This window comes from Seriola aureovittata, chromosome 20, assembly GCF_021018895.1.
Source record: "Seriola aureovittata isolate HTS-2021-v1 ecotype China chromosome 20, ASM2101889v1, whole genome shotgun sequence".
NCBI classification, from domain to species: Eukaryota; Metazoa; Chordata; class Actinopteri; order Carangiformes; family Carangidae; genus Seriola; species Seriola aureovittata.
The window spans coordinates 18,854,992-18,881,244 of record NC_079383.1 but is presented as its reverse complement, the minus strand read 5'-3'; the positions used below and the strand labels follow the sequence as shown (position 1 = coordinate 18,881,244).

Sequence of the window (26,253 nt, the reverse complement as noted above, 5' to 3'; positions counted from 1 at the left end):
AAGCAGTTAGACTTTTTTACCCTTCTATTACACGATGTTGAGTTTAGGCCACCTCCTGCCCTTCACCGTGCTCAGAGACCATCACACTTTTCAGCTCCAGCACCTGTTGTATGCCTTCAACCAGCAAACCTTAATAATAGTAGTTGCAAGAAGCAGCCACTTCAGATTTTCAGACCACTCACTGCGCAAAAACCACACGCTCTGCTCCTTTTTTTACTCCTTGAATTGATGCTTGATGTGGTCATTTATGTGTGGGGTGATTTTCATGACTCTTGAAACCTCAAACGCTATTAAAGAGCGATTACGAATGAACTCTGACTAATTGTCTGTCTGCTACAAGAATGAAGTCTGACTATTGCATCTGCCCCTAAGTCATCCAAAATAGACTTTGAATCATTCTTCCTCCTTTGTTCGCCTGGGTGAATAATGCATGTATGTGAAGGTATCATTTTGACAACTAGAAGTATGACTATTGGATTATCTTGTCTGTTATCTTTTTTTTCAGGGTGCAAAATTCACAAACTGTAAAGTTGTGGGAGCACTAGTTTGGTCGCTGAATACTCAAACAAATGTGTGAGATTTTCACCAAAATCTAATTTAAGGTTTGAATTTACCAAATCAGACACCACTGCCTCAATGCGGATTGAATCGCTTTTGGAGCCTGCCTCAAGTGGCCATCCGAGGAACTGCAGTTTTTTGTTACTTCTGTGTTGAGTTCATTTTTCAGTCGCTTCAGGATGACAAGTCACTAAAGCAGTTTTGTAAAGTACCTACATGGAGTCAGTGTGACTGATGTTGACAACTCTTTGTTGTTCTGGTGTCTAAATGGACTGAATTTAACCGTGCATGTTTGGATCTCATTTACACTTGGCCATTTTGTATCTTAAGCCAATCACATAGTTACCAGGATACCTAAAAACAAATTAGTGTAATTGCAACCAACTCCCACATCTGATGTATTTATGGTAGTGGTTTCTGTAAATGGGATAAATCATATCTAGGTATTATCCAATAAGCGGCACAATAAATGACATGTAATAGATCACACCATGAGCAGTGCTTTGCTTTCTGCTAATTTTCTACCCTACCAGGTAGCTGATTACGGATAATTACATTCACCTTGCACCCCTGGTGTAAATCAGTCTCTGATTATGGCTGGAATGTAAACCAGCAGGCCGCTGGATCCATATGGACCCAGAATTAGAATCACCCACTCTTGAATCATTAGCTTACCTGTCAAATGTGTTTGTCTCCCAATAAATTAGCACATTGCCAGTTTTTCTTTACAGATTTATCATGCGGAGAGTGAACTGCTCTTTTCTGTGAAACCGCACCGGGTCCACATGTTGAAGTTGTTTTTACACTTCATTTCCAAAACTTCAGCCTGATTCCTTGGATTAAAGTTTGGATTTTTTTGAAGAGTGCTGCAGTAAAGGGGTCATGACCATCATCAGTTTAAGTTTATAATGAGCGTTTTCTCCCAGAGCCAACACTAGGTTAAAAAATAAAGTCGTAACAAATGCATCCAGTCAGTATTTCTAGGAAAGCAATAAAGACTCATACTACTGTGAGAAGACTAAGTTCCAATCATTTTTTCCTTTGAAAACTTTGACTTCTCCTCCTTCTGAATAATCATCAACAGCAGGGAGTATTGGGCATTTATTGGCTTTTTGACCGGCTTTCTTTTTGATATGAACTATACTACACTACTGATGCCGGCAGGGTAACACAAGGAACAGAAATTTAGTCTGTGGAAAAAATACTTTCTCTTGTTAAAAAGGTAACTCAACTTTTCTCTTAACATGGTTGGCTTTTTGTGTCCGCAAGAATAGTGGCTGCTTTATTTACACTGGCAGACTTGCATTTGCTTCCCACTGTATGACCTTTATTTAATTCGACAGTAGAAATTACAAAAATGGGCAAACTCAGCCACATGAGTCTTCTTTGTTGCAGCTATTTCCTTTGTTAATGCAGTTTTTCGTAATCAAGACTTTCAGCTTTCGAAATTGCAGCGTAGTGTGAGAACGAAATTTAAAACACAGTATTTCAAACAGAATTAGATGACTTGTGAGAATAATTTAAATGTTTTAGCATATTATCAAATGCAGCCACTATCAGGGAGCTGTTTAATTTCGAGGATACGTTTCTCTTTTGCTAAGCAGATCTTATACTTAGTAACTTTTGCTCTTGTTACCGATTACACAGAAAAGATACAATACACGTGCAGAAAAAACTGGCACAGCTTAGCAGGGGCAGTCTGTTTTTAAACACAAGCTCTTCCAGGCACCGTGATATTGAGAAGGAAGAATTCAATAGACCACATTTGATGAGGATGACTTTAATTGAAAGCGGCATGTAAAATGCCGCAATAAGCCTGTTGCTCCGTCGAGGCACATCGAGGCCGTGAGGAGAGACTGCAGGAAACTGACTGACAGCTGCTGTGGCTGCCTCCCAGTCAAATATCCTATTTAGAAGTCTGCTCACAGAGTGTGGTGTCCACTGTAAGCAAGAAGTGACACCCGATATGATAACTAAACTTGGAATAATAGTAGAACATACTGGCACATCTTTCTTCACAGTGTAAATGAGGGAACCAGCTTATGTACAATTTTATAAAAACTTTCATTACTTGCAGCCTGAATGAACATTATGAATACATGTTGCCGTGTTTGCTTTTATTTCATTATGTGAGGAATTGAAAGATGGAGCTTTTACCCACAGCTCACATCAGTTAACAGGCGGGGACTGTGATGAGTTTCTCGTCATTCATCTCAAGAATTTAGAAGAACTCTTGAATTTCAGTTTCAATACCACATTACCTGCCAGTCTGAAATTATCCACCTCATTAGTTTCAATATAGATGACATAAAAGTATCTTATTTCTTATTGTTCCCTCTAATGTGCTGTGACCTCTCGTGGTTCAGAGTCACTTCCCAGTGAGCCCTGGGATCAAAATCCTCCCACTTCCGATGACCATCATTTTACATAACTAAGAAATTGAAAACTAGGGTTGTGTTGCAGGATCCTGATTTAAAGTCGCACAAATAAAACCACGTCCAAACAAGAATTCAAATGATTCTTTTTAAAACGCGGTTTGTTCAGATTTTCTATACCGATCAGTTTCTGTATGAGTGGGCGTACGGCTTGGGAATATCACACTTGAAAACAATTTCCTTACCTCCACAGCACAGACTGTTGTCAGTTTAATGTTTAGGAAATTAAATGAATCACTTAAAACACGAATAAAACTGAAGATGGGGCTAGATTGGATTTAGCACGCTTACTTACACTTTTAATTTACTTTTATTTTAATTTAAGTTATTTATCAAGGGAAATTAAAGTAGTTATTTCGCTTTAAATTTCTCGAAAGTGGTTGAAGAGTCTTACTTTAATATTTAAGACATTTAATTCTCCTTGTACTGTGAACAACAATAATAACAGCAAACATTTGGATGAAGAAAAAAAAGGCATTTGACACAGAAATGAAACACAACTGCAACAAAGATCTAACTAAAACAACACTGACGCCATGAAACCTCCCACCATAACTGAAACGTTCATTTTAGCACTTCCCCTAACCTGAACCAAATGTTCAAGTGGCTTGGCTTGTTCTATAGATTTAAATAGCTGGTTTGCTTCTGTCAAAGTCACTGACAAGCACTTAAACTTGTCATACTGTGCATGTGTCAGTGAATGAAGTATAATGGCCCTTTAGTGACAGTTCAACTATTTCTATGCCTCTCCCTCACTCCCCGGGGTTCCTGTTGTTTTCCTCTTCCTCGTGTTTCCTGTTTGTCCTCAGTTTGTTTCTTTGTGTGTGTGTGTGTGTGTGTGTGTGTGTGTGTGTGTGTGTGTGTGTGTGTGTGTGTGTGTGTGTTTTGCTGGGCGTGGCCTTCCAGACTCCCACTCCTTCCAAACCACCTGCACACCTGCACTTCATGCCACTCATGTTTCCTTGTGCTGCTTTTGACTCCAGCCTGACTACTCTTTGCCTTCGCTCCAGGTTCACCCTAACCTGCCTGGGTTTGAAGACCCTGCCACATTCAGCTCCTCATCGTGTCTTCAAACCCCCACCCCCCCAGCCTGGGATTCCAGCATCCAGCCAGCTCTGTGTTTGTCTTCCAGCCTGGCACAATCCTCATCCCGCTCTCCAGCTTCAAACCATCATTCCTAAAGTCTACAATCAACTGCCTTTTGTTTCACTGCTCAATCAACTGAGTCCTACTTTTGGATCCAAATAGAAAGCTTAATTCAAAAATGCAACATTATGCAGCCAGTTCAGTCTGTGTTTGGCATTACAATGGGCAGTGGTTAGAATGTCACATGAAATCAACCTAACATTTTGTGCATTCAGCTTATTAGAAATATCAGTTTCCTTTTTCTTTTTTTTTTTACTATCATAGCAGAGATTGAGAAATGGTCTGCAGTGCAACTTTACTGACATCCACAGCACCACTAAAGAATAAAACTGAAAAGTCATGTTATTAGAGAAGGGGACTGTATATTATTGAATAGTTTTTATGAGTATATTAACTTTAAACCTGATGCTTGACCCTTAAACAACAACAAAAAAAGACTTTGCTGCAGTTTTCTCATATTTCGATATTACATTCCCCGCCTAAGTCTCTCTCTCTCTCTCTCTCTCTCTCTCTCTCTCTCTCTCTCTCTCTCTCTCTCTCTCTCTCTCTCTCTCTCTCTCTCTCTCTCTCTCTCTCTCTCTCTCTCTCTCTCTCTCTCTCTCTCTCTCTCTCTCTCTCTCTCTCTCTCTCTCTCTCTCTCTCTCGGATATAAGCAGAGGTGAGACTTGCATCCGCCATATAAGTCTTTGGGGTTTACATTGCGATTTCAGTTTCTTCTCATTTTATTTCACACAGGGGGTTTATGACAGACTTGTTTCAGACGAGCATTAAAGTGTCAAGGGACGAATAAGCTTTCATTTTAGAGCAGGCTGTCATTTTTAGAGCTACAGCGCAGAATCCATATCCACCTTTAAAGCCTTTTTTTTTATTTTATTTTTTTATTCTGCGCAGCAGGCTATTTGTCAGGTAAGAAAATTAGATGGAACTTTGTGAGCCAGTTGCTTATGACTTATTACTGATGAAAAGATTGAATGGAATTGGCGTATAATTGTGCACAGTTGTGCCCATCTGATAAGGATAATTTATCATGTATTATATATATTCTTTATCCACTTGAGATCAAAGCTCAATTATTCTTTTTTCAATGAGCAGGTATTTTTAGACATCGTAGGCTGATCTACACTTCAGTACAAACTCAAATAAGTTTTATGAAGCTGCCACCACCCTCAACGCTTTCTATCAAAGGTCGAAGGTGGTGAAAATCAATTTAAAGTTTCCATATTTTACACTTTTGTTGTGAATCATTTGAAGTGTTGATCCATGAGAAGATATATTTGTGGTTTTAAGAACCAAAAACCATCCACCATGGCTTCTCTGACAGGTCAGTGAGCCAATCAGAAGAGATTGGCTGACTGTTTTCTGAGTGACCGAATAAAAATATAGCAGATTTTAGGTAAACACTAAGAGACATGGCCGAGAGTGATGACTGATTAGTTGTGACATCACGAAGTTACAGAAGTCCTGACAGCTTATTTTAAGGCTCAGTTTCTGAATACAGGCTGTGTGCATTTCTCTGTGGACTGAGCGCTTTGATACTTTCAGTTTTAATATAGAACCTAGACCTGCTTTATAATCAAACAACACATGGACATCTACCTTTATACAATATGGGACCTTTAAACTAATCTATTAAACTAACAGACCAAATATTTTATCCAGACACTGCTTCCCTATAAGCTTCATCTTTTTCAGCACCTTACCGTGAGGTATATAGACAATTCTTTCAACAAATCTTTTTTTCCATCTAACGAAAAAGTTTTTTATATTTATCTTCATCTTCAGAGGTTTAACCAATGAGATATAAGACCCATGTGATCAACTTCAGGTCCAGCTGCTTTTAGAGACCTTGATACAGGTTTAGCAATTAGCTTATGGTTTTGGTTTTGTACCCTTTCTTTGTTGCACGACTTTGATGAAGCAAATCTGTGCTTTATAGGAAGCCCACATCATAACTACATCTTGCACAGTAGCAGCCTCTCAGTGGCTTTTTATGTTACTAGTTTTGCACAAAGCCTCATATAACTGTCAGTCATTGGCTGTTGCTCTTTACAAAAGCCCAGACGGACCAACAAAGAATCAGTCACTTTGTTACTAGAAATACAATATATAATATGTTAGTTTAGTACATACAGTATGTGAATACATTCACAACTCAAGCTCAAAAATTTCCATGAACACTTGGATTTACTATATGGGTTTACAGTGAATGCATCTTCTTCTTCTTCTTCTTCTTCTTGGCAACTTGACCTTTAGGCAAAAGAATCCTGCTTCAGCTGTGACAAATCTATCAGAACTGCCCTGATCCACCCTCTCCATTTTTCACTTCGTCTTTTTAAAGCTGCTTACAGGTATTACAGGCTGCTGCAGGTCATCCATGCTTAACACTTTGTACACAGCAATGACCTGTCTCTTGACCTGAATAAACTTAAAACTCTACTTAATGGTTTTTGTCGGAAGTTGTGAACAACAGTCAAAGCTTGATTTGTTATCGGAGCTGAACCAAGTTAATTCAGGTGAATGATGGATGTAATTTTGCAATTGAGTTTATCCTTATGCACAATTATCCTTCAATGAATTGTTACACTCTAATTTCAAGAGCTAAACGCAGCCTGCAGAGCACATATCCAGCAGTCAAGTCAAATTAGGTCAAATCCATTCCCCAAACACTTTAAACAGATTTGTCAAGAACTGTTTTAAAGGAAACAAAAGATGAAATTCTTTTTTTTTTTTTTAAACAAGATAATGGATAATAAAACAGGGGATAAAAAGAAGAAACAGAATAAATATATTATAAACTTCTCAGAAATGAGGCCAGATTTCTTTGTGTGTGTATGAGAGCACTGAGAATACAAATCAGAAACCATAAAGTCAATATGGTCTGTGTTGTTTGGTCCCAAAACATAAAATCAGCAGGTTGAGTTGACCTCCACTTCTCTTCTGCATGTTAATATCAGAGTGCAGCACACAGGCTTCCCACTGTTAAACATCCAACGCACAATGCACGCCCAACATTTAATATACTGTATAAACCATATGAATTAACTGTCACATCAGTGCAAGCGCTGCACTTAGCCATCCAGTTCCAGCAGCTCGACGTTTCAATAAATTTGAAAGGGATTTTATCCTGCAGCCCCGTAGCTAATGCATTTCTCCTAGCACTTTAAAAAAAAAAAGACACTTGGGTTATGAATCATGCCGTACTTTTTTGGCGCTGGTTTCAATTTTCTCTTTATTGTACAATCAAGAGAGGATAATTAATTTAGCAGTGTGCAAAGATGGCTAGCTTACACTGTACATAAATCACTTTGCCGTTACTCTTAAGTGGTTTGATCAGCATATTTTGAGATGTAGTTTACATAGTGATAAATCAAATTGACTATAACGTCTTACTTAAAGCTGCACTAGGCAATTTTTTTTAAATGTAAAATAAAATAATATTAAACCAGTAAAAATATATATCGGTTCAGTGCTTTTGGTGCTTAATCCACTATTTTTGCTATTCGCTATTTTCTTATGGGCCTCAGTGGGTCTAAATGCATCCCCATCCCCACTAAATGAGACCCTGTAAATTTGCCCCGTTTGCTCAAATGAAAATGTTTTTTATCAGGTATAGGCGCTTAATTGGTTCCATCTAGCTGGAGTCCTTTTCCTCTCTATTCTCTTTTTTTACTGTAAGAGTGATTACAGGAGTCAACAGGAGTCAACATGAGTGCACTGTGTGCGGTTTGCTGATATCAAATTACATGACTTCTGGGAATTTGAGGTTTGAAAGTTTTTAAACAAATTACCTCTGGGTGCACTTTAAAGCTGCCAGCGTGCCTAGCTGTCCCGCTGCGGTCACACAGAAGTGGCATTCAAGGATGAACGTGCTGATGTGATGTGACGTGCTGTGATGTGATTAGAGGATTTACAACTGGGGTATCATACAAAATTCACTTACAAGTAAAGGCAATGGGTATTATTTATGGATCTGTGGGATCATTAAGGCAGAATGAGACAGGTTCATGACTATGCTTCAGGTAAAAAGTGAAAAAGGAGAATAAATAAATACTAACAGCTTATCGGTTTACAAGCAGGACAATGTTAATAGTGTCAGGGTTGCTGTTGTTGTGTATGAAACTGAATTATTCACTGTTTGGCTTCCTCGCCCTCGCTGTGGGGTCTGCTGAATGAATGAAGCTTGCTCACTATTCTGTTTCTTTCTCACATTAAGCATGTACCGTATCGTAATTTTTCCCTCCAGCAGAATGAAATGAAATTTGTTTTCCTTGTAACTCACTAACCAAAGAATTACCCAACACATATCTGTAAACGGCGCAACGATGGCACATTTTAAAGCGTGGGCGTACCCCTGAGGGAGTAATCTATGGGTTATACTGTACATATGCCGCAGGGTTTTAAGTGCCCCGGTAAGTGATGTAATTAATTCATCACTGTAGGAGATTTTAAAATAATACAGTAACATGAAAATCTAATTTACAGTATTTGGTATAAATCTAAGGGCTACGCCTTGGAGCGCCAATAGACCCCCATTTTCCAGATTTCCAAATTTATAGAAAATAAATAATTAAAGAAATCATCTTCTTGACCACAGGAAATTTCCATTCAAGATGAGGTAGAGGAGTTGAGTTATGGAGCTAATGAAAGCCAGTTATTGCCGAGTACCGTGATGGCCCTCTGGCTGTGCTTGAGCGTACCTGGTGGTTCGCTCTTGCTGCCTTAAGGTGCCGTTGAAACCGGTTTCCATTCCGAGAGCGTCTCACCAGTGTAGTGCATTTGGTTTCTTCTATGATTCCCTGAGTTCACTGATCTCCACCTCCAATCTCTTTTTGCATTTTGGTTTATGTTTTGTAAATAAAACAGTTATTTTGAACAAATCTTTTTGTGTCTCTCCCTTTATGTGCCATGCCCTACGAGCTGATTATGATAGAATCCTCCTACGCAACAAACACAATATTGATATTGAACAATACTGCAAAAGCCCACATCGGTTTTAACAAATTTTTTTTTTTAAGTTACTACAAAACAGTTTTTAAATCACCATCTCTACAATAGCCATGCAAGACTAAACTGCTTGTTTATGGTTCAGGAAAAGGAAAAATGTTGAAGCCTAAGATGACTGCTGGTGGTTTCACACAGGATGCCACACCCCTCATCCTCTAGACCGCTCTACTGCAACATGAACACAGCCTTGGTACTTTGATTTGAACTATGTACTGCATAATCATCCAATATGAACAGCTCAGTCTCTCTAGTTGCAAAAGTATTCAAATCAACTCAAATGTAAACAGCAGCAAACAGTCAGAAGATGCTGAGTGGTAACACTGGATGCTCTAAATAAAGACTCTGTTGCCAGGATAGTTCAGATGTTTGTTATGATAGAGTGACCCAGTTGCCTACAAGACTGCCCCATTTTCTTCATAAGTTATATTTCCTTAAGAAGGACAATTACCATCTCTTATGTGCTCAGTAATTACATATCTCTGAACTAGCAGTGAGCCGCTGATATGTCTCGCTCCCGACCAGCACAACCGGCTGCACAGACACACACATGGGAAATAATTACACTTTTCTCCAACGGTTTCATGTTTGTAGAGATGTTTATGCAGCTCCAAAAAACAACTGTCTGCAACTCAGTATCTCCTCTTATTAAATTCAGTGTTGTTGTGTTTTGTGCTTTTTTTTTTTTTTCTTTTTTTTTGGTGACCTCTACACATTTTTGCACCATCATAAATCTGGCTATGGGGAGAGACATGCTCTGGATGCACTTCTTGCCATGTGAATCAATCACTCCTGTAGGGGTTACCTACCAACATTATCAGCGCTGCCTCTGAATACTAAGCTATAGTAGCCTACCATTCTCTACTACCAAGTTCTCAACTGTTTTTCTTTCTTTTGTTTTGTACAACCCTGCACATGCATTTTATTTAATGTGAATGAATATGTTATCAAAATGTCAAACTTCCTACTGAGAAACAAAATCCGTGGAAATGACAATCAAGTCGGGAATCCGAAAAGGGAAACTCCATGACTATTTATTTACATGCACTAACATGATGTCATGTAAAAATAGCAGAAACAGTTTTCGAGAGACTCGAAAGCTCAAATATCAGACATTTGAAATGCAAATTGTTAACCAGCCAAAATCTGGAGTTTTGTTTCAAGAGCGATCATTTTGTGCAAGTTGTATTCACTGCAGTTCTAGAATAGAATTTAGAGATCATTTAAACTAAGCTAAACACAGGGACAGATGCACACAGGCTAAAGTAGCTAAAGCTGCTTTCCCTTTCACCTTTTTGGCTTAAATGCCCCTTTGGACAAAATCACTAAATAACAAATTGTAATATTGACAATATCGTTGTTTTTCTCTTTGCTGTTATTCTAATAAGTGTAAAAGCAACATCTTCAGATTTGTTCATTTCTTTAACTGACTAAAATGAAAGAGAAACTTGCCACTCTTCACCTTTCCTCTTTGTCTGCAAATAAACATAATGTAAGCTGTTATTCTCAGCTGATGACAAAATTTTAGACCATTTTGTTCATAATTGGTTCTATTAAATAGTTAATGAGAGCCCATTATGGAGGCTGTATTTGTGTTAGGTTACAGTCAGTCTTTTCTCTGGTCCCCAAATCAAAATGACAACAATTACTAAGCCGTCCTGGCAGAAATAATTTTTTTGCAGCTTTATAATGCAAATGTGTTATTGGACCGTTCTACAAAAGAACTCGTGACATAAGAAATGTAGTTTTGGCTTCTAACTTTTGTGTCATTTAGTTGCAGATATTTTGGGATAATCTTGTATTTGAACTGTGCCTTAAATTATCCAGTAGACACAGTATATATATCCAGAGTAAATAAGACATAAGATACACCAGCACAGAGGAGCGGCTGACAATGTGAATGTTTATGAGGACCTTCCTTTGGGAATATAGTTTTGGCCAGGTGGAATAACTGCATGAATACTAGCCACTGCTAATGGAAACTGTAACATTTTCAAAACTCAAGGGCATCCATGTTTTTCTCTTGGTTTTTCCAAGTTGGACCACTGTTAATGCACAGAGGCTGTAAATATGACCTACCATCTGTGAGTGTCTGACTTCCAAGTGTTTTTTTTTTTTTGGGTTGGTTTTTTTTTTGGTTGTTTCTTTGTGGCCTCACCAGTCTGCCTCTTTCTCTGTCCCTTGGTATAAAAATATCTTCTGGGATTTTTGGAAGAGCTCATTAAAGAAACATCTGCCGTAGGAGTTGAACAGAGATGCAGGAAAAAAGAAGTTAGACACACCTTTTAATGTCCGTGTGGGACAAGAAAGAATCAAATCAGCGTATTCGGATACAAAATAAAAAAAAAATGATTGTTTATTATTTCAAATACAACACCTTTTAAAACTAGACTGAAAATAAAACATGATTTGAGCTGGGGAAAATCAATAGCATCTATGTTTTTCCAAGTTGGTCCACCATAATGCATAGAGGCTATAAATACAACATACCATCTGTGAATGTCCGACTTCTGCAGTGCAGTTGAGATGCCAGCCCTTAGCAAATGTATAGGAGAAATTAAGTTCTATGGCTCCTACATACAAAATATTGGCACTTTGCAGAAGTCCCTCGGCATTACAAGAGATATGATAGAGTGCTTCCTCTCTTTTGAAAACAACAATAGGAGCTCTGTGGTTCCTGGTGGACACAGGGTCTAACTGTGAGTGACAGACATGACAGGAGGTCATCCTTTCAGTTCAAACATGTTTTTCAAATTGAATGACAGAATGACAATGAAATAGCCAGGTAGTGTTTTCCTACATCAATACAACACATGAACAATTTTCACCCCAGCAAGACAAAGCAGCCCTTTGAAAAGATGTGGTGGCATCTACTACAGAAGAGAAAAAAAGATTGATGGGTCCAAACTCTGCAAGTGGTGGACAAAATAGCAGGAAAACATAGCACTAAAATACCTACTGTCGTGAAGATCATGATATTGAGTTTCTGTTGAGACTGCATTAGAAAGTTTCAGATAACTTAGAGCTTTTACTTAAGAATGTAAGTTTGTTCGTTTGATACCGTGATTGGTATCAGGTACAGTTGGACATATTCTTGTATATAGGGTTTTTTTGGAAGAGCTCATTAAAGAAACATCCACTGTAGGAGTTGAACAGAGGTTGCTTTTTTGAAAAGTTACACACACCCTTTAATGTCCTTGTGGGACACCAAAGAAATTAGAAATGTATTCTGATACAAAATAAAATTAAATAAAAGTTTGACTATTATTTCAAACACCACACTACCTATAGAGAAACACTTCTATAACAGCAAATTCCTGCAGGTAAAACACAAAAACTATATAGCTAAGTATCAAACACATGCCTGATTAATAATTATGATATTAGCATTAAATCCATCATAGGTACATGATCCTAACTGTTTTGTGCCCATTGAAATAAAACTCATCATTATATTTCAATTCTAAATCAGTCAATTACAGTAATTATTTTGTAATTAAAATGTTCTGTTATTGTTGATAAGGTGCTGAAATTGTAAAAGTAACTCAAATTTTAACAATGTTGATTAATTGGCTCCAAATGTATAGCATATTGCCAAATGTTTTTAGTCACCCAGGTTTTTAACAATGCTGTAGAAAAGGTTTGTTACAGTGTTACAGTATTGAAAAACACAGTTGAAGGTGGGAAGCTACAAGGCTAAATCCAGAGTGGAGTGACTAATTATTAATTTATCAGCATTTACTGCCTAAAGTCTTCAAAACATCTGAGTTGTCTCTGGAATTATTTCATTGGCTTCAAACATTGTCCATAAAAAATATAATGTTTCCTACATGTGCATTTAAATTAATGTACTTGTACAGCCTTTATCCTATTAATAGTACGTATAAACTGAGCATTATTTTTTTCTGTAAACTATCGTCATGAACTATGGAGGTGTCAGAAGGTCTATTAACCAATAATGTGAATGTGGCTGCTGTATTTACTATGAGCCTTGTCTCCACTATATTTTATCACATGGTCATGGAGATCAACTCACCTATTCTGGATGTCCAGCTCAGCTTCAGAGCCTCTTTTTTTCTCTATTTCAGCTCAGCTTCATCAAATAAACATAAAGCTGTCAAGGTGGAGAACAAAGGACCTCTGGTTTCTTTTGGTCTTCCTCATTCTATTCTGCCGTCAAAACCAAAATTCAAACACCATTAACATTTTAAATCACCTCTCAAAATAGTATCAGGACCTCAAAGAGGTTTTTATCAAGAGTGGAACTGTTCAGGCATGATGAGGTTTCAGATAAAGCTCACATTTTCTATGACAATGCTCAATGGCATCACTGTGGTGCAAATAAATAAATAATTTATTGACACCAGAAATTCGTTTTCAGCATTTCTCCATACCAGAGCAGGAGAGACTGTCAGATGATGTTTAGATGTGTGAGTCAGGATTCCGTGCTGCTTTTGTAAAGACGGTTGAGGTTGTGTGTGTGTGTGTGTGTGTGTGTGTGTGTGTGTGTGTGTGTGTGTGTGTGTGTGTGTGTGTGTGTGTGTGTGTGTGTGTGTGTGTGTTCATGTGTTAATCTTTGCGCTCAAGCCAGAACTGTGAGTCTTTGTGTCGCTGGTCTGTATCTTTATCTCCTTTATCACAGCAGAACAGGCCACAAGCTGAGCTTCTGGTGCCAGGAATGGATGCAACATCTGTATACTGTATGTCTATGCATCCATTCTACTCCCACTTTATTATGCAACAAATAGCATATACGGCATTTGACAGCTCAGTTGCATGATAAACTGCAGAAAGGAAGGACTGATGATAAACACATTTCATGTTAGACGGCTGAAAACCGGAAAACTGGAATCATCACGTTCTCGCTTGCATGTCGTGAAGCAAAAAAAAAAAAAAACAGATTTCTGGGTTCATTTTTATTGTTTCACATTTTTCTTATCTGAGATTGAGACATTTCCTGCACAGCTGGGGTCCTATGGCAGAAAAAAAAAAAAATCTGTGATCTTAAACATGAACAGCAGGTGTCTGGTTTTGATGTCACACTCACAAACGGTAAAAAAAGAAAATTCTTTTAAAAGTTCTCTAGGAGTACCCAATCATTCCTTTCTGGCCATTACTGAGGTTTTTGCTTTTGTTATTCCCACTACCTGTAAACCAATGGATAATTAAGACAGGACAGAGTGACACAAGGAATTCTGGGAAATGTAAGAAACAACATTAGCCAACAACTCCTCCAACTTGAACAACCATATAGGTTGTTTTTTTCAAACCTCGGATAGGACCCATAGGAGTGTCTCCTTAAATAGCGTCCCTACAGCGGCAGGCGTACCGGATCTTGGTTGTCATGGTTACAATAATAAACACGTGGATGTACAGAGAGCAGCTAAACTACCTTCGTCGCCATGGTTACTATAATAATAGTCATGGCTTGGTTAGGTTTATGAAAAGATTGTGGGTTGAAATAAGTACTTCTTCAACATTAAACGTTCTCTGTTTTCACGGTTACAATAATAAAAACATGGTTAACTTTGTTGAACGGTCAAGGATAATAGTAACAACAAAAAACATCTGCTTTCACGTGGGAATCGAACACCACTCTCCTGACCCATCCATTCACAACAAACTCCTCCTAACCCGGAGTTAGTTGTCGCTCTATATACCACGTCACCACACGTTTCCCTTTGCGCTTGTCATACTTACTACAGCCGCTAGATGTCGTCTAACAACAAAGCGTAACTATGGGTCATAATAACCTGCTGCACAAACGACCTGTGGCTCGTTTTTCACAGGAGGACAGTCTCACATTAGCTGATGCAGAGGAATTTGAGGCAGCTTGACAGAGGGTGGATCAATCAAAAAGCTTAAATTAATCCTTGAATGCATCACACACCACACGTGAGGATGGTGACACTTTGTGGTTTGTGAAAGGACACTGCAATTTCAACTGTATTAATTCAAGAAAGGAAGAATAATCTGCAATTTAGGACTAAACAAGCAGTTGTAATCTTGTGTTATTTCAAACATGAGAGTTGGCTGTGGATAGTCAGACCAGGAAACATCCATTATTTCCAGGTCAAAAGCAACAGCTTCCACAACTTCCACCTTTCAGTTAGTACTTTCTGGGAAAAGCTATCTCTAAATGTGCTAGATATGATTGACAGCTTAAGGTTTTCTACGTGTGGAGCAGGCTGACTTGCAGCTATTCAAATGCTCTTTAGACTAGACATCACTTTGGGCTGCACAGTCTCCTGGAGAATAAAATCCGGCGCCTTTCAGGTCTGTGGAGATAGTCCAGTTTGGACGCGTGACTGTGGGCTACCTGATTTATTATGTATAGCAGCTTCTCTTTGTGGACAGGTGGTGGCTGCAGCTGGGAATATCCAACATGGAGGAGATGATCAAGCAGGTGGTACTGAAGCCCCCCGGAAAGCATGGTTGACTGGTCGATTGGCTATTCACCTTTGCTGCAGCCACAGCCGAAGCCATAGCAGGACATCCACCTGCACCTCCAGCTACTGATGACCTACAACGAACCGTGGTTCCGTCCTTTCACCCTGGTTATTACTTTCCCGGACCACTGCCATTTTAATTTTGTCTTGCCCGGTTCCTGCCGCCTCTCTGGTCCAGACCAGCAAGCGGTGTCTCAAGAGTCATTACAGAGTGTGGCACTGGGTCATTTTGTGACAAATGCTTATTAATGAAAGTAGGGCAGGTTGTTTGAGTTGCCTCTGGGTTAGCTTCTCTTATACAGCAGGGACATACCAAAAAAAACAGTGTGGGTTTACACCAGGATCTGATGTACTGAGGACTCTCACAGTCTCAAAAACCACATTTAAAACCAAACTCGATCCCAAATCAAAGCACGAGAATGTCCTCGCTGTCATGCAGTTCAAAAAGGTTGATGATAAAATATACATGTGTGCGGTTCTGACAGGTAGGGTGCTGTTTTGTTTTGATGCTTTGTCATTCAAGATTGATGAAGACGAACAAGTTAAGATGCAGGTGCACCTCTCCCAGGAGGAAGGCTTGGCTCCCAGTGGGGCTCTGGCAGCAGTCTCAGGTTGATATATGATAGAGTGATAAAGGATGACTGTAGCACTATAAACCACATCAAGTTTTATTTTATGAAAGGCCTATTTGGGTTATTTAAAACTGTCAAGAAAGGCTTTTCAATGTTTCTTTGCTATTAAATATTTCTTTTGCTGGTATTTCAGTATTCCCTAACAGTTTTGCTCATGGTACATTATTGCTTGACTTAAGGTTTTATTCATTCTCTCAGTAACTGTTTGCCTTAAGTACATCAAATATATCCGCGCTGATGTGTGAGGGTGTCTGTGCCTTATGGAAATGTCAACTAATCAACGTCCTGGGCATCCCAAAAGGGAGTTACTACCCTCATTTCTCCAGCTGATGTCCCCTTAAAAAGAGTTGGCATGTGTGGAGATGTTGCTCAGTATTGGTCACAATGCAACATACCGTATCCTGATGCAATGCTGGATGTCTCTGCAGCCCTTTCATATCATCCTCCAGGTCATAATCCCAAAAATCCATTCACTGAAAATACTAGGAAATGTATTAAATAATATAGGAGTTTGTTGCCATGCTTGCGGCATGGCTCAAGGGATGGAAATGTCAGTTCACTGGTCCATCAGGCTGTCGGTGCAACTTTTTGTTCAAGAGTGAAATGTGGGTAGATTACCATTAAACTTAGTAAGACTAATACAGTTAGAAATTCTATAGTGGGCGCAGCAGTAGTAGCAGCCAAAAATTGGATGAAACAGTAGCCATTTCCTACTCTAAGTGTTTCATACCAGTGCTGTAAAAGCTGATTCAACCCCTGACTGACCTAATTTGAAAAGATGCTTCCACAACCCAAACTTTTTTTTTTCCATTTGACCTCTAGACGAATTCATCAAACAGATGGCTGGGGGCCGTTTTTGTCCCAGAAGATCAATTTTCAAGTGATCCATATGTTTTCGGCAGACAAGGCAGCTGCTGACTTCCTCTCCTGTTAACAGAATAGGGAGGAGCTGGCTCTTGGCTGGACAGTAACCTGTTTAAAATCAGAGGTGGGACATCTATGTGGCAGTGGAACAGCAATCAAACTTTTGACAATCAATAATCTATCCATCTACTGAGGGATGTCAGAAAGTCAGTAAAAGGCAAAACTTTTATTTGAAAAATAGCCCAAGGGTTGCACATCAATTATTGCTGAAAATAGAGAAAGGAAAATGAAAATGATTATGCTCATTAAAATCAGTAATGGGGGCAAAATGTATCTCTTATTGTTGCTGGTTTATAACACTAATATGGCCCTGTTTAAAAAATAATAATTTTAGCTAGATGTGACCTTTTACTTCTGAAAATTACAGCATTACAGTATTTTTTAAAAGTGAAAGCGAACAAATGCTTTTGGTATCAGCCATACAACATAGAGGAAAACCAGCCCTTCACAGTTAAACACTTCAATGAGGCATGGAGTCCAATAACAGGAAGAGTCTCATTATCACTGTGGCCTCATGTTGTCGTGTTTTGGAGCAGGAACGAGACACTTTGTACTTAAAACGCCTAAATTAGTGAATTTCAACTTGCATGCTTTTAAGCCATTGATAATAAAATGTTTAAAAACAAAAGTCATAAAGGTGAGATTATATTCAACTAAAAACTGTGTTTTCTTAAATATACTTAGTATACTTAGTGCAGATATAATAAAAATCTTTCCACAAATCTCTGGCACAGCCGCTCCATTACCTCTATTTCCTTAAGCTTCGTTGAACTGTAAATAACATACAGTTGGTGTGTTGCATTTCCACAACACAGACAGACAAGTGAAATAAGTGAAGCTGAAGAATCATAAAATACAACAACAAAAATATTTCTTTGTAAAGTCTTGACAATAAAATCTCCTGTGACTATCAGACCCAAACCCCCATCCTCCACAGAACATTTTTGCCCAGAAACCAAAAAGTTCACTTAATTCCGACAAAATGAAGCCTTTAAATTTTAGCATGTTCAAAAAAGGCCTGCTTTGTATAAATATATAAACTCCCTCCAACATGCAACAATAACATTTTTACATGGCCTCAATGGTAGCTAGGGCCCTACAGATATGGCCACTTGAACCAACAGGCCTATAGGACTTATCTTCTAATTTGTAGAAAAATACACTTATTCTAATTATACTAGTTTTTGCTAACAACTGGAGTCCCTGTCATGGTTTGTACAGAATAAAACCCCTTCTGTGAAAAGGGCACTGTCTCCCAAGAACCCCAGGGTCCATATTTATTCATCAGGGGTATTGGATATAGTTGGAAAGTCACCGATAACATCTCCCGACACCATGCTTCAAATCCACATTCTGCTTGGATGATATCCACTGGGATCCCTCTTCACATTCCTATGTGACTGGGATGTCCTCTGAAGCATCCGAGTCACACTGCAAATCCACTCTCCACACTGGCTGTCCACTGTATTAGATAACGCCCCCGAAGTGAATAATATACCTCTACTAAAGCAGCGCCTGGTTTATATTTATTCATCACTGGTATCTGATATAGTTCTGTTCAGGGTCTCATATGTTATCTGAGGCTGGGGTTTCTTGTTTGGTACCAATTCTAAATCTGTTTTTCCTCCGGACATCCCAGGTATCTATAAGAGCATGTGATATACTCCTGCATCATGATGAGCTTAAGGCGGGGGTGTGCTTCTACTATACGCTTCTCCCAGCAGGAGTCAGAGGTCAGATGTGAAAGTAAGTCCATATAGGGCCTTTGCTTACCATGGATCTTTCTACCAAACCTCCCCTTTACCTTCCTCCTCAGTGACCTTGCCCTCTCATTTAATGACTGACCCCACAAGAACCGCAGGGCTACCATTCCATTTTTAATGCTTAGACTGGTTGCAGAGTAAAACTGCTTATTCACAACATGCCGCCATATGTAGACACACCAGAGCATTATCCATTCCAAAGTTATTAAAATTAATGCAGGAATTTGTGCTTTTTTCTTTGGCTGTTGGACCTGTCACACTTCAATCTAATTTCTTCATAAGTAAATTTCAAGCTATGCAAACACTGGTGCATCTTTGCTTTAACTTATTGGGAAATTCAAATAGGTAGTTTCTCAAATAGCAGCTGTGTTTTGGCAGTTTGTTTCCTCTCTCCTCTTAAGTGCACAGAGATGTGGAGAGCCACCTGGATAAATGCCCATTATTACACTCTCCTGCACCCTACACTTACTCTGTAAACTGCGCAGGTTTTGGGGGGGAAAAATGTTTTCCATTTTATCATCTGCCATTCAAACCCACGCATCATATCTGCGCATCTGCTTTTACGTAAATAAATAAGAAAATGAAATTACCAAAATAGCTTGAGGATATTCATCAAGGCTGCTGAAACTGTGCCAGTGAGTGACGATGGTAGGAGTGTGTGTGTGGGGGGGTTCTTGTATAATTGAAGACAGCAAAGAGAAACAAAGGCTCAGCCTCCAGAGGCGTTGTCAGGTGTCATTTGTAGAGTTTTTTGGGGGGGATGTTTTTCTAATCAGTAGCAACAAATTAAATAATCAAAAATGTTCCCTCCATTAATTTTTCAGGTTAGTCAAGAGGCAGTCACTCAGCACTGACTGTTTATTTACAAACCCCCGTCTCTCCACTCGAGCAGCAGAATTCACCTGAAGGAAAGAGGGCCTTCATTATTCACCCACTGCACCGAGGGCGGATTGAACAGGCAGGATGTCATACTTCTGATTTACACTTCAAAATACATATTTTATAACTTCTCTCAATTGAAAAATCTGCACTTCTGACTTCCTTGACAATGCTAGACTCTGCAGCAAGACAAGTGCATGGTGTCAGTTTGACACTCACTGTGAAATGAGATCAGGCCTCTGTGAAGGGCGTTACCTGTATTGCCACTTTCCCTTTAGGAAAATAAAGTAAGAGATAGAATATACCTAGACGGGGGTCTGAGGTTTTCCCCTCTGAAGTCACCCAATTGAGAACAATCTTATTACTAAATAAGTATGTATTTATGTATGTAATAAGTAAGTAAGGTATGTTGACAATTACTGTTCGTACAGTAACCCTTACATGTTCAGAAGTTTATACCCCTCTCATGTAGCAGATGTGTGTCTGACATGGATCTGCGTGGACTTCAGTTCATGTCAGACAGCTGTCAAAGGTTAATCTCTGTCTGTCACTGTTTGCAGAGACTCCAGTCTGCAGTGAACTGTAGGTCCTTTCACTCCACTGCCAAATTACTGAATAACAGAAATTTACACTTAATAATTAGCAAATAAAAGCTAATTTTCACTTTCCTTTCTCTAACATGCACATCACAAACCTATATCTTCAGTTAAATGATTGATTACAGGATTTTTAAAAAGGAGCTAGTTGTGAATTTTGCTATTGCTACAAAGCCAACATTAGCATAGCAAAGCAACAGCTGTTTGCTTACAAATCTACAAGAAATGTTGCGACTTCAGCATCAAACTTCATTCCTTTACTGTCGTCACCTTCTGATAGCGACACACTGTGGCCTCCAATCGGCTCTGTAGACGTAGCGCTGCTCAGAGGAAGTATTATAACCTCTTGTATTGTATTATTTTACAAGACAGGAAGTTATAATATGCCCTCTGAGCAGCGCTACGTCCTTTGCATGCTAACTTCAGTAAAAGAAAAGAAGTGTTTGAAGAGTTGTTTCCCACCGCTGGAGCTCTTGGCGAGTAAAGGAATGTTTGATGCAGAACTTGCAACTTTTCTTCTTGACTTGTAAGTGAACAGCTTTTAATGCTAACGCTAGCTATGTAGCAATAGCAAAACTTACAAATAGCTCCTTTAATTCAACCTTTTTTAATCACACCAGACTGCAGAAACAAAGGCAAATGTTTGATTTCTGGTGGAAAAATAATGAATGCACCGATTTGTCCACATTTGAAGACATGGCTGTGAGGATATTCATCGCCTCTGGGTGAATGGCTTCATGTAAATACAAGAGGACAGGGCAACCCCTGTTGACACGTTGAAATGTGATTGATTGATCCATTTTCAATGGAAAGAGGGGTGTATTACTGGTCAGTGCTATGCAACTAGTCCAAACCTTAATGCCACTGGCCAATTAAACCTTTCTCATGAATGTACAATAAATGTAGCTGTGTTTGTTATTTTCCTCTTCTTCTTCTTTTTTTTTTTTTTTTTTTTAATTCAGTGGAAACAGGAAACCAGACTCGATCCTGCTTTGATTTCAACAACTGAGGTGCATATAAAAGTTCTTTTTGAAGGAGAGTAATTTGTTTTGTTTAGACACCATGCCGCTGCAGGAAAAATGAATCATATGAAAAATGTATGGACCTTAGGTCTCTTAGAATTACCTGCCAAAATGTTTCATGACTCATAATATGCAAACAGCTGAAGGGCAGGTATATTCAGCATTGGGTTGCTTCTTTGCATATAGCACATCAAATAATACAAGAAAACAAATATTAGTCAATCAGTCAGTCAGGAAATCATTCATCTACAGTAAGCGACATTATGTGTAGTAACATGCAGAAACAACTATTCCTTGTCTATGATTCATCCGCACACTCTAGTGCTCTGTGGTGCCATCCAGTTTGGGAGATTTGGACTTGCACCTGCATGTGCAGCTTCATATGAAAACTGTCCATGAAGTGCTCGGGCCACGTGACCCACCATATTCTGTCATTATTGCTGCTTTCTCCAGAGTAAGCCCTTCTCTACCAGGCTGGAGAAATGAGATTTAAACAGCAGAGAGCTCCAGGGTCACAGCGCCGTGCTAAACTCCTCCATCAGACTCTGTCAAAGGGAAAGTAACTGCAGAACCAAAAAAAAAAAAAAAAAAAAAAAGGAGAAGGGGAGGGAAATCAGTTTCTAGCTAACTTCAGTAAAATATACACATTCTGTATCTAAAAGCTTATGGTGCATGAACAAATCAGAGAATAGATAAAAAATGAATCCTTGTATTGATTATTATTAATGCAGATTTCCACGCCATAAGCTCTCCAATCATTTCAGAGTCTTGAATCCATGGTTTGCACTGGGGAAAAGGAAGTAATAGTATGAAGTATAAATACCTAATCATCTGGAGAGAGATCTCTTTATAGTCATTTGGAAGACGAATCAATATCTAATCTCATGGAGAGTGATCAGGTTTAATTTCACCGCATGCATTCTGTTTCTTTTTTTTTTTTTCTTTTTTGCAATAGTTGAGCGAAGCTTCAGCCAACTTTCTTTTCATTCCAACAGGAGGAACATCTTGTGGCCTTTGAGGTAAGAAGGAGAAAAACATCTGAGGGGGAGATTCTACTTTGATGTCAAGTTGCCAGCACTGACATTCTTTCTTTCTCTCTTTCTTTAAGCTGATTCTTGGGGTTATGCAGCTTGAGACCCATCTGATCTGCTCCAAGAGATTTCTCTTATTTCTCCTCACTACAGCATATCAACTTCGCTGAGTTTTCTGATATCTCATTGCAGCACCTTGATGTTGCTGAACTCCGCCGCTTTCCCTCGCAGTTGTCTGTAAAATTGTTTGCCGCATCCCTCGCCAGGTCAACAAGAGTAGGGCAATGAATAGATGACTGGGTAGAAGTGCAGGAGAGATTGCGAACAATACCGTGTTGTACGGCTCGTTTTTTGGGGATGACAGTGATTAAAGCGTGCAGGGACTGAACTCTTGGAGGATTCCAATTTCATGAGGGCATTTAGGACACTCTGCAATTTAGGCACAAGCACGAGCAGATTTGAAACCTGGAGCAGTGCTCTTTCTGAGCAATTATGTGGATTATAATCCCTTACATTAATAAATACCGGCTCGCATGCACTCTGTACAGTCAGAGAAACTTGGCTGGGTATCTTTAGCTACAGGCAAGCTTGAGGAGATTTTCTTTAGCCTGTGCTTCAGTTTTTAAAGTGCTACAAAACAAGAATAATAACAGACACACAGAACAGATCGAAACAGGTTTACCCATAAGTGCAAAGCCGGCAGCCTGTACTTTCTGCTTTCAGCTCATGTGGAGGATTTTGATTGTTTTAATGAGGCGTTTCTAGAGTCAAATAACCACCAGTGATTTCTAACATGCTACAGTGAAAACGAATTTGATGTTATGTTTAAGTTTGCTCCATTGCAAATGCTCTAGTACTAGTTAGGAGGAATCAGGTATGAGTATCATGGGCAGCAATCTCACATTTAACCCCCACCAAGCACAAAATGTATCATTTCCACTGTCACCTTTACTTCCTCGAGGAAAGCACAGTGTGAACATCCCCCTTAGCTGTTCTGTAGGGGATTACAAAAGTAAACTGCAGCTTTACAGGGACAGGAGAGGTCACCCCAGCAACCCCCCCCCCCCCACTCCCATCCCTCCCTAACTCACTAACCCCCCTCCCCCTCCCCCTCCATGCATTCTCATACTGCTTCGATTCCATCAGACTTCTTCCCTCTCGCTTCATCAGTCTATTGCACAAATGCATCCTGCCACTGATGGTCTCACCTGGGATTCGTACGTGACCTTCCCTTCCTCGTCTCAGTGTGCAAGGACAGAGCCAATACGCTGCAAGCAGCCCCCGAGAAAAACCAACAGCACAACATCTGTCCTACATAGATACAGGAAACATGTCCCTACAAATGGTGCTAGGCTGAAGTGTGTACATTTCACTGATAACTGTGCGAAAAGAAGCCTAGACTGAAGAGATGAAGTTTTGAACAGGCATGTGAGCTTCCATGATAAAAGTCACAGTTGTTGACCTGGTCACTGAGTACAAATATCTTGGTCTGACAACATCTGCTATAGGTCAAGAGCACAAAGGCAACTTATAAAAAAAAAAAAAAAGGTCCAAAACCACAGGAAGATGTTGGGAGGAGCATTTTACCCCAACCCATACAAATACAACATAGGCCTACAACAATATTACTGCAACACAGACCAAAAAAGCAGCATCAGTAACAACAACAGCAACCAGGTCTATTAAACAGATTCAGTAATGCAAATCCTATTGCACTAAAAAAGCTCTCAATAATGCCATAACATTGCAATACACATGTCCAAAATCCCAATGCGCACAGCACACAAGAAAAGATCCAAATATGCACATTTTTTCATTAAAAGGTACATCAGTGTGATGTTAAAAGTAATTGACAACTGAATACTAGACTGCTCGGCGGCAGCTTAAACCAAATAACTTACCTTGAGCTGCAGGTCCGGTGCGCCAGGAGATATAATAATGACACGAGACTCTCTGGTGACGTTGCCTCGCATTTGGAGCTGGAGATCGGGATGGCCTGGGTCCAGCTCCTTGGGATGGTGAGGAGGCACCAAATCAGCCGGTTTCCCTCTGCTTGCCACTTACATTTAGTTAACCAAGTTGGTGTAAACTCTCGGCTTAAAGTTTCTTTCCCAACACGTCTGGCCGGAAAACTGAAGTTCGGTGGCTGGAAAGGCTCCACAAATGCCGCCGAGTCAGTCCTAGCTTGACACCTGTTAGCAGCAGACTCCTCGCAGTCTCCTATCCGAGGAAAAATTACAATCAAACGAAAACGATGGAGTGCTGGTGGAGCTGCTCTCCCGGGAAGACTGGTCTTCATCTGTGCTCTCTTTAGCTGGTGGTTTGCCCCAAAAAGAATCTGCAATAAGTGTTTCCCCCATTACGACCTCATTATCCCATTAGCTATACATGCTACAGCAGCAGGTTGTAAACTTACGAATCCTACCGTAGAGTTCATGTGACCCGCCCTACACTGCCTCTGATTGGCTAATGATCGTTGCGTTCGCTGGTTGGATTGGTTAAGTTTAGGCATGAGGTGTAGTAGAAGGTAACACCCCTACTTCCCGTGGCCATGTCCAAAACCTCCTGTAGACATCATTTTAATTTAACACGCCCAAAGAAAGAAAGAGGTTTAATATTCATGAACAACATGTAGAATGTTGTGTATTTTCACCTGGTTTCACTGGTTGGATGATGCATTTTCTCTCCTCTTAACATAAAAGATGTTATTTATATTACATACTGTGAGATTGTGTGTTAAATTCTTGAGCTTTGTTGAAATAGGCTTTATTTCCTCATTTTCATTCACCAAAGTATTAAAGTGGTTAGACTACACTTTGCTACAAACTGGACTTGCACATAAAATCCAAATAAATAAAACACATTTATTACAAAAAATAAAGAAATACTCTTATCCTTTATTATATGGGCTGCTGCGTACGTGAACAAAGATATATTTATTTTATTGCCAAAGAAATAACTTGTGTTTACTGTCCACTGACAGAAATCCTAATAGACTAAGGATGCCGCACTATGCTCATAATAGTGGGGCTGCTTAAAAAAAGTCCTGTCAACACCAAATCCACTTCTTTGTGTACTGTTTTACAGCTGCCGTCTCTGAGACCACAAACAGCTAATGTGTTATTTACTGTAGTGGGCTTGAAACATGTCATCAGTTCAAAACTATGTTTGAAATAAATTCTCGTTATTCAAATTGGGAAAGTCAGTAAAACAGTGTTGCGTAGGTTTTTTGAGCTGTTAATATAACATGTAATTAACATGTCAGGTGATTAATGTTCTTTACTAATAGTTAAAGCACCCCTATTTATATTCTGTTCACAGTTTTCAGGTTATGGTTTAATTATCACTTCAGTTCGTGGTTTTTCTTTACTTCCAGAGACATGTCAGCAGAAACCACTTGATGCACGCCTTTTTTCTTTATCTTGACACCACTAAGTGCCTGTATTTGAGCATATGTTAAATTGTCTTCCACTTTTCTGCATCCAACAGCTCATTTTTCTTTCTTTGGTAACCACAATATTTCTAACAGGAAGAAGTCAATATGAGCCACCCTGGTCACCCGTATTCAATAAAACAACTAACGTATTAATAAAAAGGACACTATCACCACCCTCTGTTCATTGAGTTTAACTGATTTCTTCTGCAAAACATTATTTGCTCAAGGGAATAAAAAAATAATCTTTTTAAGTACAATGTATTTTGATTTGTCACAGAAGTGACATTTGTAAAGTAATAATAAAGATATGTTGCTGAAATATTTTCCCTAAACCTTATTTAAAAAGTAACTGCTCTGCTACAGTTGAAATTGTGGCGGATC

At 39.2% G+C, this 26,253-nt stretch overlaps 1 protein-coding gene across 1 annotated transcript in view; it reads right to left on the bottom strand.

Moving 5' to 3' along the window:
• Positions 1-24,571, bottom strand: part of LOC130161233 (cadherin-18) — a 190,554-nt gene extending 165,983 nt beyond the window's left edge. The window contains exon 1 of the mRNA XM_056364372.1: positions 24,338-24,571. The gene's annotated coding sequence lies outside the window, so the exon portion shown is untranslated. The remainder of the gene's footprint in view (positions 1-24,337) is intronic.
• Positions 24,572-26,253: the final 1,682 nt, after the last annotated feature.